We start from the raw sequence: 14,296 nt of genomic DNA on the forward strand, positions 1-14,296 counted from the left end.
AACACCAAATTCCAGGTATGTGCAAAACATGGGACGTGCTGGAATTTGCCCATATTTAATGCACACACAATATTGCTGGCGTTGTCCGATGCCACAAATCCACAGGAGAGTCCAATTGGGGTAAGCCATTCTGCGATGATCTTCCTCAGTTGCCGTAAGAGGTTTTTAGCTGTGTGCGTATTCTGGAAAGCGGTGATACAAAGCGTAGCCTGCCTAGGAAAGAGTTGGCGTTTGCGAGATGCTGCTACTGGTGCCGCCGCTGCTGTTCTTGCAGCGGGAGTCAATACATCTACCCAGTGGGCTGTCACAGTCATATAGTCCTGAGTCTGCCCTGCTCCACTTGTCCACATGTCCGTGGTTAAGTGGACATTGGGTACAACTGCATTTTTTAGGACACTGGTGAGTCTTTTTCTGAGGTTTGTGTACATTTTCGGTATCGCCTGCCTAGAGAAATGGAACCTAGATGGTATTTGGTACCGGGCACACAGTACCTCAATCAAGTCTATAGTTGGCTCTGCAGTAATGATGGATACCGGAACCACGTTTCTCACCGCCCAGGATGCCAAGGCCTCAGTTATCCGCTTTGCAGCAGGATGACTGCTGTGATATTTCATCTTCCTCGCAAAGGACTGTTGGACAGTCAATTGCTTGGTGGAAGTAGTAAAAGTGGTCTTACGACTTCCCCTCTGGGATGACCATCGACTCCCAGCAGCAACAACAGCAGCGCCAGCAGCAGTAGGCGTTACACTCAAGGATGCATCGGAGGAATCCCAGGCAGGAGAGGACTCATCAGAATTGCCAGTGACATGGCCTGCAGGACTATTGGCATTCCTGGGGAAGGAGGAAATTGACACTGAGGGAGATGGTGGGGTGGTTTGCGTGAGATTGGTTACAAGAGGAAGGGATTTACTGGTCAGTGGACTGCTTCCGCTGTCGCCCAAAGTTTTTGAACTTGTCACTGACTTATGATGAATGCGCTGCAGGTGACGTATAAGGGAGGATGTTCCGAGGTGGTTAACGTCCTTACCCCTACTTATTACAGCTTGACAAAGGCAACACACGGCTTGACACCTGTTGTCCGCATTTCTGTTGAAATACTTCCACACCGAAGAGCTGATTTTTTTTGGTATTTTCACCAGGCATGTCAATGGCCATATTCCTCCCACGGACAACAGGTGTCTCCCCGGGTGCCTGACTTAAACAAACCACCTCACCATCAGAATCCTCCTTGTCAATTTCCTCCCCAGCGCCAGCAACACCCATATCCTCCTCATCCTGGTGTACTTCAACACTGACATCTTCAATCTGACTATCAGGAACTGGACTGCGGGTGCTCCTTCCAGCACTTGCAGGGGGCGTGCAAATGGTGGAAGGCGCATGCTCTTCACGTCCAGTGTTGGGAAGGTCAGGCATCGCAACCGACACAATTGGACTCTCCTTGTGGATTTGTGATTTCGAAGAACGCACAGTTCTTTGCTGTGCTTTTGCCAGCTCAAGTCTTTTCATTTTTCTAGCGAGAGGCTGAGTGCTTCCATCCTCATGTGAAGCTGAACCACTAGCCATGAACATAGGCCAGGGCCTCAGCCGTTCCTTGCCACTCCGTGTCGTAAATGGCATATTGGCAAGTTTACGCTTCTCCTCCGACGATTTTATTTTAGATTTTTGAGTCCTTTTTTTACTGATATTTTGTGTTTTGGATTTTACATGCTCTGTACTATGACATTGGGCATCGGCCTTGGCAGACGACGTTGATGGAATTTCATCGTCTCGGCCATGACTAGTGGCAGCAGCTTCAGCACGAGGTGGAAGTGGATCTTGATCTTTCCCTATTTTTGGAACCTCAACATTTTTGTTCTCCATATTTTAATAGGCACAACTAAAAGGCACCTCAGGTAAACAATGGAGATGGATGGATACTAGTATACTTATGGATGACGAGTGACTGACGACACAGAGGTAGCTACAGCCGTGGACTACCGTACTGCGTCTGCTAGTATAGAGATGATAATGATATAAAAAATATATATATATATCACTACTGCAGGTATATATAATATAATGACGGACCTGCTGGACACTGTCAGCAGACTCCGAAACTACTAGTATGAAGAAGATAGAAAAAAAAAACCCACCACAGGTAGGTATACAATTATGGACGAGCACTGACGACACAGAGGTAGCTACAGCCATGGACTACTGTACTGCGTCTGCTAGTATAGAGATGATAATGATATAAAAAATATATATATATCACTTCTGCAGGTATATATAATATAATGACGGACCTGCTGGACACTGTCAGCAGACTCCTAAACTACTAGTATGAAGAAGATAGAAAAAAAAAAACCACCACAGGTAGGTATACAATTATGGACGAGCACTGACGACACAGAGGTAGCCACAGCCGTGGACTACCGTACTGCGTCTGCTAATATAGAGATGATAATGATATAAAAAATATATATATATCACTACTGCAGGTATATGTAATATAATGACGGACCTGCTGGACACTGTCAGCAGACTCCTAAACTACTAGTATGAAGAAGATAGAAAAAAAAAAAACCCACCACAGGTAGGTATACAGTTATGGACGAGCACTGACGACACAGAGGTAGCCACAGCTGTGGACTACCGTACTGCGTCTGCTAATATAGAGATGATAATGATATAAAAAATATATATATATCACTACTGCAGGTATATGTAATATAATGACGGACCTGCTGGACACTGTCAGCAGACTCCTAAACTACTAGTATGAAGAAGATAGAAAAAAAAAAACCCACCACAGGTAGGTATACAGTTATGGACGAGCACTGACGACACAGAGGTAGCCACAGCTGTGGACTACCGTACTGCGTCTGCTAATATAGAGATGATAAAGATGATAGAGATGAACAAAAAAAATATAACACTACTGCAGGTAAATATTTATATAATATAATGAATGACGGACCTGCTGGACACTGTCAGCAGAATGCGTTTATAGAATAAAAAAAAAAAAACACCACAGCAGTGTTTAACTTTTTCAGGCAGACAATATACTGGTGGTCACTGGTCAGTCACACTGGCAGCAAAAGTGTGCACTGTACTCCTGCTATAACTGCACCCCAGTCTCCCCCACAATTCAGCTGTGTGAGCAGTGAGCACTCAGCACAGTCAGATATACATAGATGATATTATCATGCAGCACACTGAGGCTGAGCACAGATATGGTATGTGACTGTGTATTGTTTTTTTTTCAGGCAGAGAACGGATTATATTAAATAATAAAGTGGTCAGTCACTAGTAACCAGCTATCAGCAAAACTCTGCACTCTGAGTACTCCTAATGCTCCCCAAAATTACTAAGTAATCAACTCAAGTGTCTCTATCTATTCTAACGGAGAGGACGCCAGCCACGTCCTCTCCCTATCAATCTCAATGCACGTGTGAAAATGGCGGCAACGCGCGGCTCCTTATATAGAATCCGAGTCTCGCGATAGAATACGAGCCTCGCGAGAATCCGACAGCGGGATGATGACGTTCGGGCGCGCTCGGGTTAGCCGAGCAAGGCGGGAAGATCCGAGTCTGCCTCGGACCCGTGTAAAAAGGCTGAAGTTCGGGGGGGTTCGGATTCCGAGGAACCGAACCCGCTCATCTCTAACTGAAACGTTGTCTTTCATCATCTGTCTACACAAGAGCTGTTATTGATTTAGTCACCAGGAGTGCCGCGTCCACTGTGTATATGATTGATTCATCACGGGGGCACCCGGTGCGGTATTCTACTCTAAAGGAGAGCCGGATCACATGGACATTGTGTATATATATATATATATATATATATATATTTATGTATATATATATATTCCACTCCCATCATTGAATGAATGCTTTGCTGACAAAATACAGCACATATTCACTTATTTTAAGGCTGTGCTGATTGTCAATCACTTTCATTCATACTCACTGTAAATATGTATAGTACCATGATGAACACTGTAGGAATGTTATCCAATGGGTATGACAATTTTGTATTTATTTATTAATATGACCCTGGTTCAAACCATCCCTTAGAGTACATTGTATATAACATTGGCAGCTGAAATTAATTTACATTTCAACAGGTTTTTTTTACTTTGAAATTTTTTTTAAATATACTTATAGCTAATTTTGAGTCAGATACTTGAGACAAGTGATTAGCTTCCATGTCACCTTGCTGTTTGATTACATGTTGTTTGCAAAATACATTAGGGTTAATTAAAAGCAGCACAATGAGCAAAGTGAGATAGCTGATTCTGCGCTAGCATAATTCATTTTCTCACCTTCAGTCTGTCCACTAGAATTATAAAAGCCTGTATCTCAATTCATCTAAGATGTTCGTACATGCTCAAGATTATTTATGACAGATTGCTTGCATAGTGATCCAATTCAAGTTTAATTCCATAACGCATCTGCTAATGCAAATTGGAATATGTACTGACAGTTAAATAATATTTTCAGGTAATGAATTGGAAGGAGTAGCAGAGTAAATACCGCCTACCTGAATATGTTGATCTGCAGCAGATGGCAGTATCTCCCAGGAAATAATCAGGGACATGGGATGATCTGAGTATGTGATCTAGTGGCTATAATGAAGATTTGTTGCAGACAACAATAGAGAGCCTGGAACTTAATTTAACATCAATTCTTAGCAGTGAACCGAAGCCTGGTAGTATAGCTTGGCAGTGAACGCATCTAATTTCACCTGCACTTCAAGATCATATATTTCTGTCTACACTTATCCAAAGAAACTACTGACACACAAAACCATTAAAAAAAGACAAGTGTGACCCTTATAAATGTGACCTTTTATTGCAATTAGTAATCAACATCTGTATTGTGCTTAAGAGTTCAAGGTGACTGCTGGCCATGTACAATTAATTATGATGACTAAATATGTTATAACATGCTGTTCACAATAATTAACAATTAGCAACTGCTGCACCATCTTTGTCCCTTGAAATATAATTGGTTTGCACCCATTGCGACAAGCGACGTATCAATAACATTTCTAACTACGTAGAGCTCGCAGTCTTTTACATTTGAAATAAACTGCGTGCGCTGTACTGCTGGCTTAGGATGCTAGAGGATCAAACTATTTTTTTTCCTATGTCTCTTGTTTATTGCTGTTGATGTAGGAGGCGTGCCATGGTAAAGGGAGAGTTGCAGTGGTCGTGGATGCTTTACTAGCAAATGTACCCAAAGGCAAAAGCAAGTCTACCAGTGTAATGTTTGAGTTGCAGCTTTTATTTCAAGTAGGTTACTCCACAACAAGAGCTTCATGACAGAGATAATTGCTTATTTTTCAGCTTTCCCAGCTCCCGGATCATATTGTCACTGCTTCCAATCTCTAATCTGGTATCCTACAGTATGCAGCAAATGCTGAATGGTTATTTACAAAGACAGCAGTGAAGTACTGTAACAGGCCAGGCTTGGCCAATTAGGTCTTGTAGATGGAGCAGAATAGATATGGCTTGATTTTTATTATATAGGTTAGAGTATGTTATGTTTTTTAAAGTACCAAGGTAGTGTATTGTAGAACATGTTAATTAAAGCATTGCTTTTTTTATGCCTTGGTTCCTCGCTGAATAAATTTAGCAATGTCCGTTTATTAAAGATGTGTGTTAAGTGATTTGTAATGGTAAACCTACAGATGGGTCCTCGTACGTCGAGCCTCAATACGCCATGCAGTGCAAGACACCTGCTGCGAGTCACACCGAAAGGTTTAGCATCTTTTCCACATCATTTTCGCATCAAATGTGTGTCTTAGAGGTCTACTTATCACCATCCGCATCTGTTGATGCAGATGACAGATGATAAACTTGACCAGACTCGCATGCATGTATTAATTATCGCATGCAGGGACAGAGCTCTGTCCCTGCAATGCCTCTCTGCAGCATATTTGGTGTATTTGTCATAAAAAATACCCCATTTTCCTGCTGCGCATGCGCTGCCACCCATCACTACCACCATTGCCGGGATCCCCCCCCCCCTGTCGCTACTACCCCTGCACCACAACCCCCCTTCCCCCGGATTTTAATCTTTCCAGTAGAGATGAGCGGGTTCGGTTCCTCTGAATCCGAACCCGCCCGAACTTCAGGTTTTTTACACGGGTCCGAGCAGGCTCGGATCTTCCCGCCTTGCTCGGCTAACCCGAGCGCGCCCGAACGTCATCATCACGCTGTCGGATTCTCGCGAGGCTCGGATTCTATCGCGAGACTCGGATTCTATATAAGGAGCCGCGCGTCGCCGCCATTTTCACACGTGCATTGAGAGTCATAGGGAGAGGACGTGGCTGGCGTCCTCTCCGTTTAGAGAAGAGAGAGACAGTATTTTCGGGGAGCATTATTAGGAGGAGTACTACTGTATACTACTATACTACTTGCTGAAGTGATATTTATAGATTAGATAGTGTGACTGTAAGTGTATTATCTGACTTGTGGGGGAGACACTGACAGTGGGGAGCAGTTAGAGTCTGAGAGCAGGACTCAGGAGTACATATAACGTACAGTGCACACTTTTGCTGCCAGAGTCAGTGCCACACTGCCATTGTTGTGACCACACTGACCACCAGTATAATAATATATTTTGTGATTGTCTGCTTAGGCCTCGGAGTACTAGTTGCAAGTTGCAACGTGACCTGTCCTGAAGTGACCACCAGTTTAATAATCAATCACCACCAGTTTAATATATATATATATATATATATATATATATATAATTGTATATAATATATATATATATATATATATAATATTGTATACCACCTACCCGTGGTTTTTTTTTTTTTTTTCATTCTTCTTTATACATACTACTATAGTAGCTTACTGTAGCAGTCTGCGGTGCTGTGCTGACCTGACAGTGTCCAGCAGGTCCGTCATCAGTCATTACATAATAAATATATATAGTACCTGTCCGGCTGCAGTACTAGTGATATTATATTGATTTCATCTCATTATCAATAATTTATCATCCAGTCTAGACTCTATATTAGCAGCAGACACAGTACGTTAGTCCACGGCTGTAGCTACCTCTGTGTCGGCACTCGGCAGTCCATCCATAATTGTATACCACCTACCCGTGGTTTTTTTTTTTCTTTCTTCTTTGTACATACTACTATAGAGTATAGTAGCTTACTGTAGCAGTCTGCGGTGCTGCTGAGCTGACAGTGTCCAGCAGGTCCGTCATCAGTCATCATTACCTAATAAATATATTATCTACCTGTCCGGCTGCAGTACTAGTGATATTACATATACATACATATATATATTGATTTCATCTCATTATCAATCATCCAGTCTATATTAGCAGCAGACACAGTACGTTAGTCCACGGCTGTAGCTACCTCTGTGTCGGCACTTGGCAGTCCATCCATAATTGTATACCACCTACCCGTGGTTTTTTTTTTTCTTTCTTCTTTGTACATACTACTATAGAGTATAGTAGCTTACTGTAGCAGTCTGCGGTGCTGCTGAGCTGACAGTGTCCAGCAGGTCCGTCATCAGTCATCATTACCTAATAAATATATTATCTACCTGTCCGGCTGCAGTACTAGTGATATTACATATACATACATATATATATTGATTTCATCTCATTATCAATCATCCAGTCTATATTAGCAGCAGACACAGTACGTTAGTCCACGGCTGTAGCTACCTCTGTGTCGGCACTTGGCAGTCCATCCATAATTGTATACCACCTACCCGTGGTTTTTTTTTTTCTTTCTTCTTTGTACATACTACTATAGAGTATAGTAGCTTACTGCAGCAGTCTGCGGTGCTGCTGAGCTGACAGTGTCCAGCAGGTCCGTCATCAGTCATCATTACCTAATAAATATATTATCTACCTGTCCGGCTGCAGTACTAGTGATATTATATATACATACATATATATATTGATTTCATCTCATTATCAATCATCCAGTCTATATTAGCAGCAGACACAGTACGTTAGTCCACGGCTGTAGCTACCTCTGTGTCGGCACTCAGCAGTCCATCCATAATTGTATACCACCTACCCGTGGTTTTTTTTTTCTTTCTTCTTTGTACATACTACTATAGTATAGTAGCTTACTGCAGCAGTCTGCGGTGCTGCTGAGCTGACAGTGTCCAGCAGGTCCGTCATCAGTCATCATTACCTAATAAATATATTATCTACCTGTCCGGCTGCAGTACTAGTGATATTATATATACATACATATATATATTGATTTCATCTCATTATCAATCATCCAGTCTATATTAGCAGCAGACACAGTACGTTAGTCCACGGCTGTAGCTACCTCTGTGTCGGCACTCAGCAGTCCATCCATAATTGTATACCACCTACCCGTGGTTTTTTTTTTTCTTTCTTCTTTGTACATACTACTATAGTATAGTAGCTTACTGTAGCAGTCTGCGGTGCTGCTGAGCTGACAGTGTCCAGCAGGTCCGTCATCAGTCATCATTACCTAATAAATATATTATCTACCTGTCCGGCTGCAGTACTCGTGATATTATATATACATACATATATATATTGATTTCATCTCATTATCAATCATCCAGTCTATATTAGCAGCAGACACAGTACGTTAGTCCACGGCTGTAGCTACCTCAGTGTCGGCACTCGGCAGTCCATCCATAAGTATACTAGTATCCATCCATCTCCATTGTTTACCTGAGGTGCCTATTAGTTGTGCCTATTAAAATATGGAGAACAAAAATGTTGAGGTTCCAAAATTAGGGAAAGATCAAGATCCACTTCCACCTCGTGCTGAAGCTGCTGCCACTAGTCATGGCCGAGACGATGAAATGCCAGCAACGTCGTCTGCCAAGGCCGATGCCCAATGTCATAGTACAGAGCATGTCAAATCCAAAACGCCAAATATCAGTAAAAAAAGGACTCCAAAACCTAAAATAAAATTGTCGTCGGAGAAGCGTAAACTTGCCAATATGCCATTTACCACACGGAGTGGCAAGGAACGGCTGAGGCCCTGGCCTATGTTCATGGCTAGTGGTTCAGCTTCACATGAGGATGGAAGCACTCAGCCTCTCGCTAGAAAACTGAAAAGACTCAAGCTGGCAAAAGCACCGCAAAGAACTGTGCGTTCTTCGAAATCCCAAATCCACAAGGAGAGTCCAATTGTGTCGGTTGCGATGCCTGACCTTCCCAACACTGGACGTGAAGAGCATGCGCCTTCCACCATTTGCACGCCCCCTGCAAGTGCTGGAAGGAGCACCCGCAGTCCAGTTCCTGATAGTCAGATTGAAGATGTCAGTGTTGAAGTACACCAGGATGAGGAGGATATGGGTGTTGCTGGCGCTGGGGAGGAAATTGACCAGGAGGATTCTGATGGTGAGGTGGTTTGTTTAAGTCAGGCACCCGGGGAGACACCTGTTGTCCGTGGGAGGAATATGGCCGTTGACATGCCTGGTGAAAATACCAAAAAAATCAGCTCTTCAGTGTGGAGGTATTTCAACAGAAAAGCGGACAACAGGTGTCAAGCCGTGTGTTGCCTTTGTCAAGCTGTAATAAGTAGGGGTAAGGACGTTAACCACCTCGGAACATCCTCCCTTATACGTCACCTGCAGCGCATTCATCATAAGTCAGTGACAAGTTCAAAAACTTTGGGCAACAGCGGAAGCAGTCCACTGACCAGTAAATCCCTTCCTCTTGTAACCAAGTTCACGCAAACCACCCCACCAACTCCCTCAGTGTCAATTTCCTCCTTCCCCAGGAATGCCAATAGTCCTGCAGGCCATGTCACTGGCAATTCTGACGATTCCTCTCCTGCCTGGGATTCCTCCGATGCATCCTTGCGTGTAACGCCTACTGCTGCTGGCGCTGCTGTTGTTGCTGCTGGGAGTCGATGGTCATCCCAGAGGGGAAGTCGTAAGCCCACTTGTACTACTTCCAGTAAGCAATTGACTGTCCAACAGTCCTTTGCGAGGAAGATGAAATATCACAGCAGTCATCCTGCTGCAAAGCGGATAACTGAGGCCTTGACAACTATGTTGGTGTTAGACGTGCGTCCGGTATCCGCCGTTAGTTCACAGGGAACTAGACAATTTATTGAGGCAGTGTGCCCCCGTTACCAAATACCATCTAGGTTCCACTTCTCTAGGCAGGCGATACCGAGAATGTACACGGACGTCAGAAAAAGACTCACCAGTGTCCTAAAAAATGCAGTTGTACCCAATGTCCACTTAACCACGGACATGTGGACAAGTGGAGCAGGGCAGGGTCAGGACTATATGACTGTGACAGCCCACTGGGTAGATGTATGGACTCCCACCGCAAGAACAGCAGCGGCGGCACCAGTAGCAGCATCTCGCAAACGCCAACTCTTTCCTAGGCAGGCTACGCTTTGTATCACCGCTTTCCAGAATACGCACACAGCTGAAAACCTCTTACGGCAACTGAGGAAGATCATCGCGGAATGGCTTACCCCAATTGGACTCTCCTGTGGATTTGTGGCATCGGACAACGCCAGCAATATTGTGTGTGCATTAAATATGGGCAAATTCCAGCACGTCCCATGTTTTGCACATACCTTGAATTTGGTGGTGCAGAATTTTTTAAAAAACGACAGGGGCGTGCAAGAGATGCTGTCGGTGGCCAGAAGAATTGCGGGACACTTTCAGCGTACAGGCACCACGTACAGAAGACTGGAGCACCACCAAAAACTACTGAACCTGCCCTGCCATCATCTGAAGCAAGAAGTGGTAACGAGGTGGAATTCAACCCTCTATATGCTTCAGAGGTTGGAGGAGCAGCAAAAGGCCATTCAAGCCTATACAATTGAGCACGATATAGGAGGTGGAATGCACCTGTCTCAAGCGCAGTGGAGAATGATTTCAACGTTGTGCAAGGTTCTGATGCCCTTTGAACTTGCCACACGTGAAGTCAGTTCAGACACTGCCAGCCTGAGTCAGGTCATTCCCCTCATCAGGCTTTTGCAGAAGAAGCTGGAGACATTGAAGGAGGAGCTAACACGGAGCGATTCTGCTAGGCATGTGGGACTTGTGGATGGAGCCCTTAATTCGCTTAACAAGGATTCACGGGTGGTCAATCTGTTGAAATCAGAGCACTACATTTTGGCCACCGTGCTCGATCCTAGATTTAAAGCCTACCTTGGATCTCTCTTTCCGGCAGACACAAGTCTGCTGGGGTTGAAAGACCTGCTGGTGAGAAAATTGTCAAGTCAAGCGGAACGCGACCTGTCAACATCTCCTCCTTCACATTCTCCCGCAACTGGGGGTGCGAGGAAAAGGCTCAGAATTCCGAGCCCACCCGCTGGCGGTGATGCAGGGCAGTCTGGAGCGACTGCTGATGCTGACATCTGGTCCGGACTGAAGGACCTGACAACGATTACGGACATGTCGTCTACTGTCACTGCATATGATTCTCTCACCATTGAAAGAATGGTGGAGGATTATATGAGTGACCGCATCCAAGTAGGCACGTCACACAGTCCGTACTTATACTGGCAGGAAAAAGAGGCAATTTGGAGGCCCTTGCACAAACTGGCTTTATTCTACCTAAGTTGCCCTCCCACAAGTGTGTACTCCGAAAGAGTGTTTAGTGCCGCCGCTCACCTTGTCAGCAATCGGCGTATGAGGTTACATCCAGAAAATGTGGAGAAGATGATGTTCATTAAAATGAATTATAATCAATTCCTCCGTGGAGACATTGACCAGCAGCAATTGCCTCCACAAAGTACACAGGGAGCTGAGATGGTGGATTCCAGTGGGGACGAATTGATAATCTGTGAGGAGGGGGATGTACACGGTGATATATCGGAGGATGATGATGAGGTGGACATCTTGCCTCTGTAGAGCCAGTTTGTGCAAGGAGAGATTAATTGCTTCTTTTTTGGTGGGGGTCCAAACCAACCCGTCATTTCAGTCACAGTCGTGTGGCAGACCCTGTCACTGAAATGATGGGTTGGTTAAAGTGTGCATGTCCTGTTTATACAACATAAGGGTGGGTGGGAGGGCCCAAGGACAATTCCATCTTGCACCTCTTTTTTCTTTAATTTTTCTTTGCGTCATGTGCTGTTTGGGGAGGGTTTTTTGGAAGGGACATCCTGCGTGACACTGCAGTGACACTCCTAGATGGGCCCGGTGTTTGTGTCGGCCACTAGGGTCGCTTATCTTACTCACACAGCTACCTCATTGCGCCTCTTTTTTTCTTTGCGTCATGTGCTGTTTGGGGAGGGTTTTTTGGAAGGGACATCCTGCGTGACACTGCAGTGACACTCCTAGATGGGCCCGGTGTTTGTGTCGGCCACTAGGGTCGCTTATCTTACTCACACAGCTACCTCATTGCGCCTCTTTTTTCTTTGCGTCATGTGCTGTTTGGGGAGGGTTTTTTGGAAGGGACATCCTGCGTGACACTGCAGTGACACTCCTAGATGGGCCCGGTGTTTGTGTCGGCCACTAGGGTCGCTTATCTTACTCACACAGCTACCTCATTGCGCCTCTTTTTTTCTTTGCGTCATGTGCTGTTTGGGGAGGGTTTTTTGGAAGGGACATCCTTCGTGACACTGCAGTGACACTCCTAGATGGGCCCGGTGTTTGTGTCGGCCACTAGGGTCGCTTATCTTACTCACACAGCTACCTCATTGCGCCTCTTTTTTTCTTTGCGTCATGTGCTGTTTGGGGAGGGTTTTTTGGAAGGGACATCCTGCGTGACACTGCAGTGCCACTCCTAGATGGGCCCGGTGTTTGTGTCGGCCACTAGGGTCGCTTATCTTACTCACACAGCTACCTCATTGCGCCTCTTTTTTTCTTTGCGTCATGTGCTGTTTGGGGAGGGTTTTTTGGAAGGGACATCCTGCGTGACACTGCAGTGACACTCCTAGATGGGCCCGGTGTTTGTGTCGGCCACTAGGGTCGCTTATCTTACTCACACAGCTGCCTCATTGCGCCTCTTTTTTTCTTTGCGTCATGTGCTGTTTGGGGAGGGTTTTTTGGAAGGGACATCCTGCGTGACACTGCAGTGACACTCCTAGATGGGCCCGGTGTTTGTGTCGGCCACTAGGGTCGCTTATCTTACTCACACAGCTACCTCATTGCGCCTCTTTTTTTCTTTGCGTCATGTGCTGTTTGGGGAGGGTTTTTTGGAAGGGACATCCTGCGTGACACTGCAGTGACACTCCTAGATGGGCCCGGTGTTTGTGTCGGCCACTAGGGTTGCTTAGCTTAGTCATCCAGCGACCTAGGTGCAAATTTTAGGACTAAAAATAATATTGTGAGGTGTGAGGTATTCAGAATAGACTGAAAATGAGTGTAAATTATGGTTTTTGAGGTTAATAATACTTTGGGATCAAAATGACCCCCAAATTCTATGATTTAAGCTGTTTTTTAGTGTTTTTTGAAAAAAAACACCCGAATCCAAAACACACCCGAATCCGACAAAAAAAATTCGGTGAGGTTTTGCCAAAACGCGGTCGAACCCAAAACACGGCCGCGGAACCGAACCCAAAACCAAAACACAAAACCCGAAAAAATTCCGGCGCTCATCTCTACTTTCCAGTCCAGGAGCTGGTGTCCGCTGCTCCAGGAGGATGCAGGGCGCCAGGTCCTTCTTCTGTGCTGTGACACCCGGTGCTGTAAAGTATGTTGTTGCTTTGCAGCATCACTAACCTGCACTGGGGTCACAACGCAGCATATGGGGGATCTGGCGCCTGGCAGAGCTCACCGAAGCAGCGGATACTGGCTCCCTGGACTGGTAAGTATGTTTTTTTTGGGGGGGGTTTCCTTTTTTTTTTCTTTTTTTTTTTACAATGTGATCAGCTTGTGGGCCAGATGTACTAAGCTTGAAAAGTGATAAATATCACTGTGATAAAGCACCAGCCAATCGGCTCCTAACTGTCATTTTTCAAACACAGCCTGTGTCATGGCAGTTAGGAGCCGATTGGCTGGTGCTTTATCACAGTGATATTTATCACTTTTCAGGCTTAGTACATCTCCCCCTGTGTGTCCATTAGACACACAGAACTGATCACTGGAGCCAGGTCCCGCACAGCTTCCTCTGCCAGGGGGTAGAAAAATCTGGGCAAAGGCAGCATATTGCAGTGCTGCCCTGTGAGTTTGCCAGCCTGAGCTGGTGACATTACCACAGGGCACACTGCTGTGTTTTTTTTTTGTTTTGTTTTTTAATTTTTATTTTAGTAAATTCGGCCTCATCGCATTTCCCATTATAAGCATGGGGAATTCGATGTGGCTTACTAAAAAAAAATACAATTAAAGGGTTTGGCGCAGTTTTTCATGAAAACTGCTCCA

The sequence above is a fragment of the Pseudophryne corroboree genome, chromosome 3 (assembly GCF_028390025.1).
Source record: "Pseudophryne corroboree isolate aPseCor3 chromosome 3, aPseCor3.hap2, whole genome shotgun sequence".
NCBI classification, from domain to species: domain Eukaryota; kingdom Metazoa; phylum Chordata; class Amphibia; order Anura; family Myobatrachidae; genus Pseudophryne; species Pseudophryne corroboree.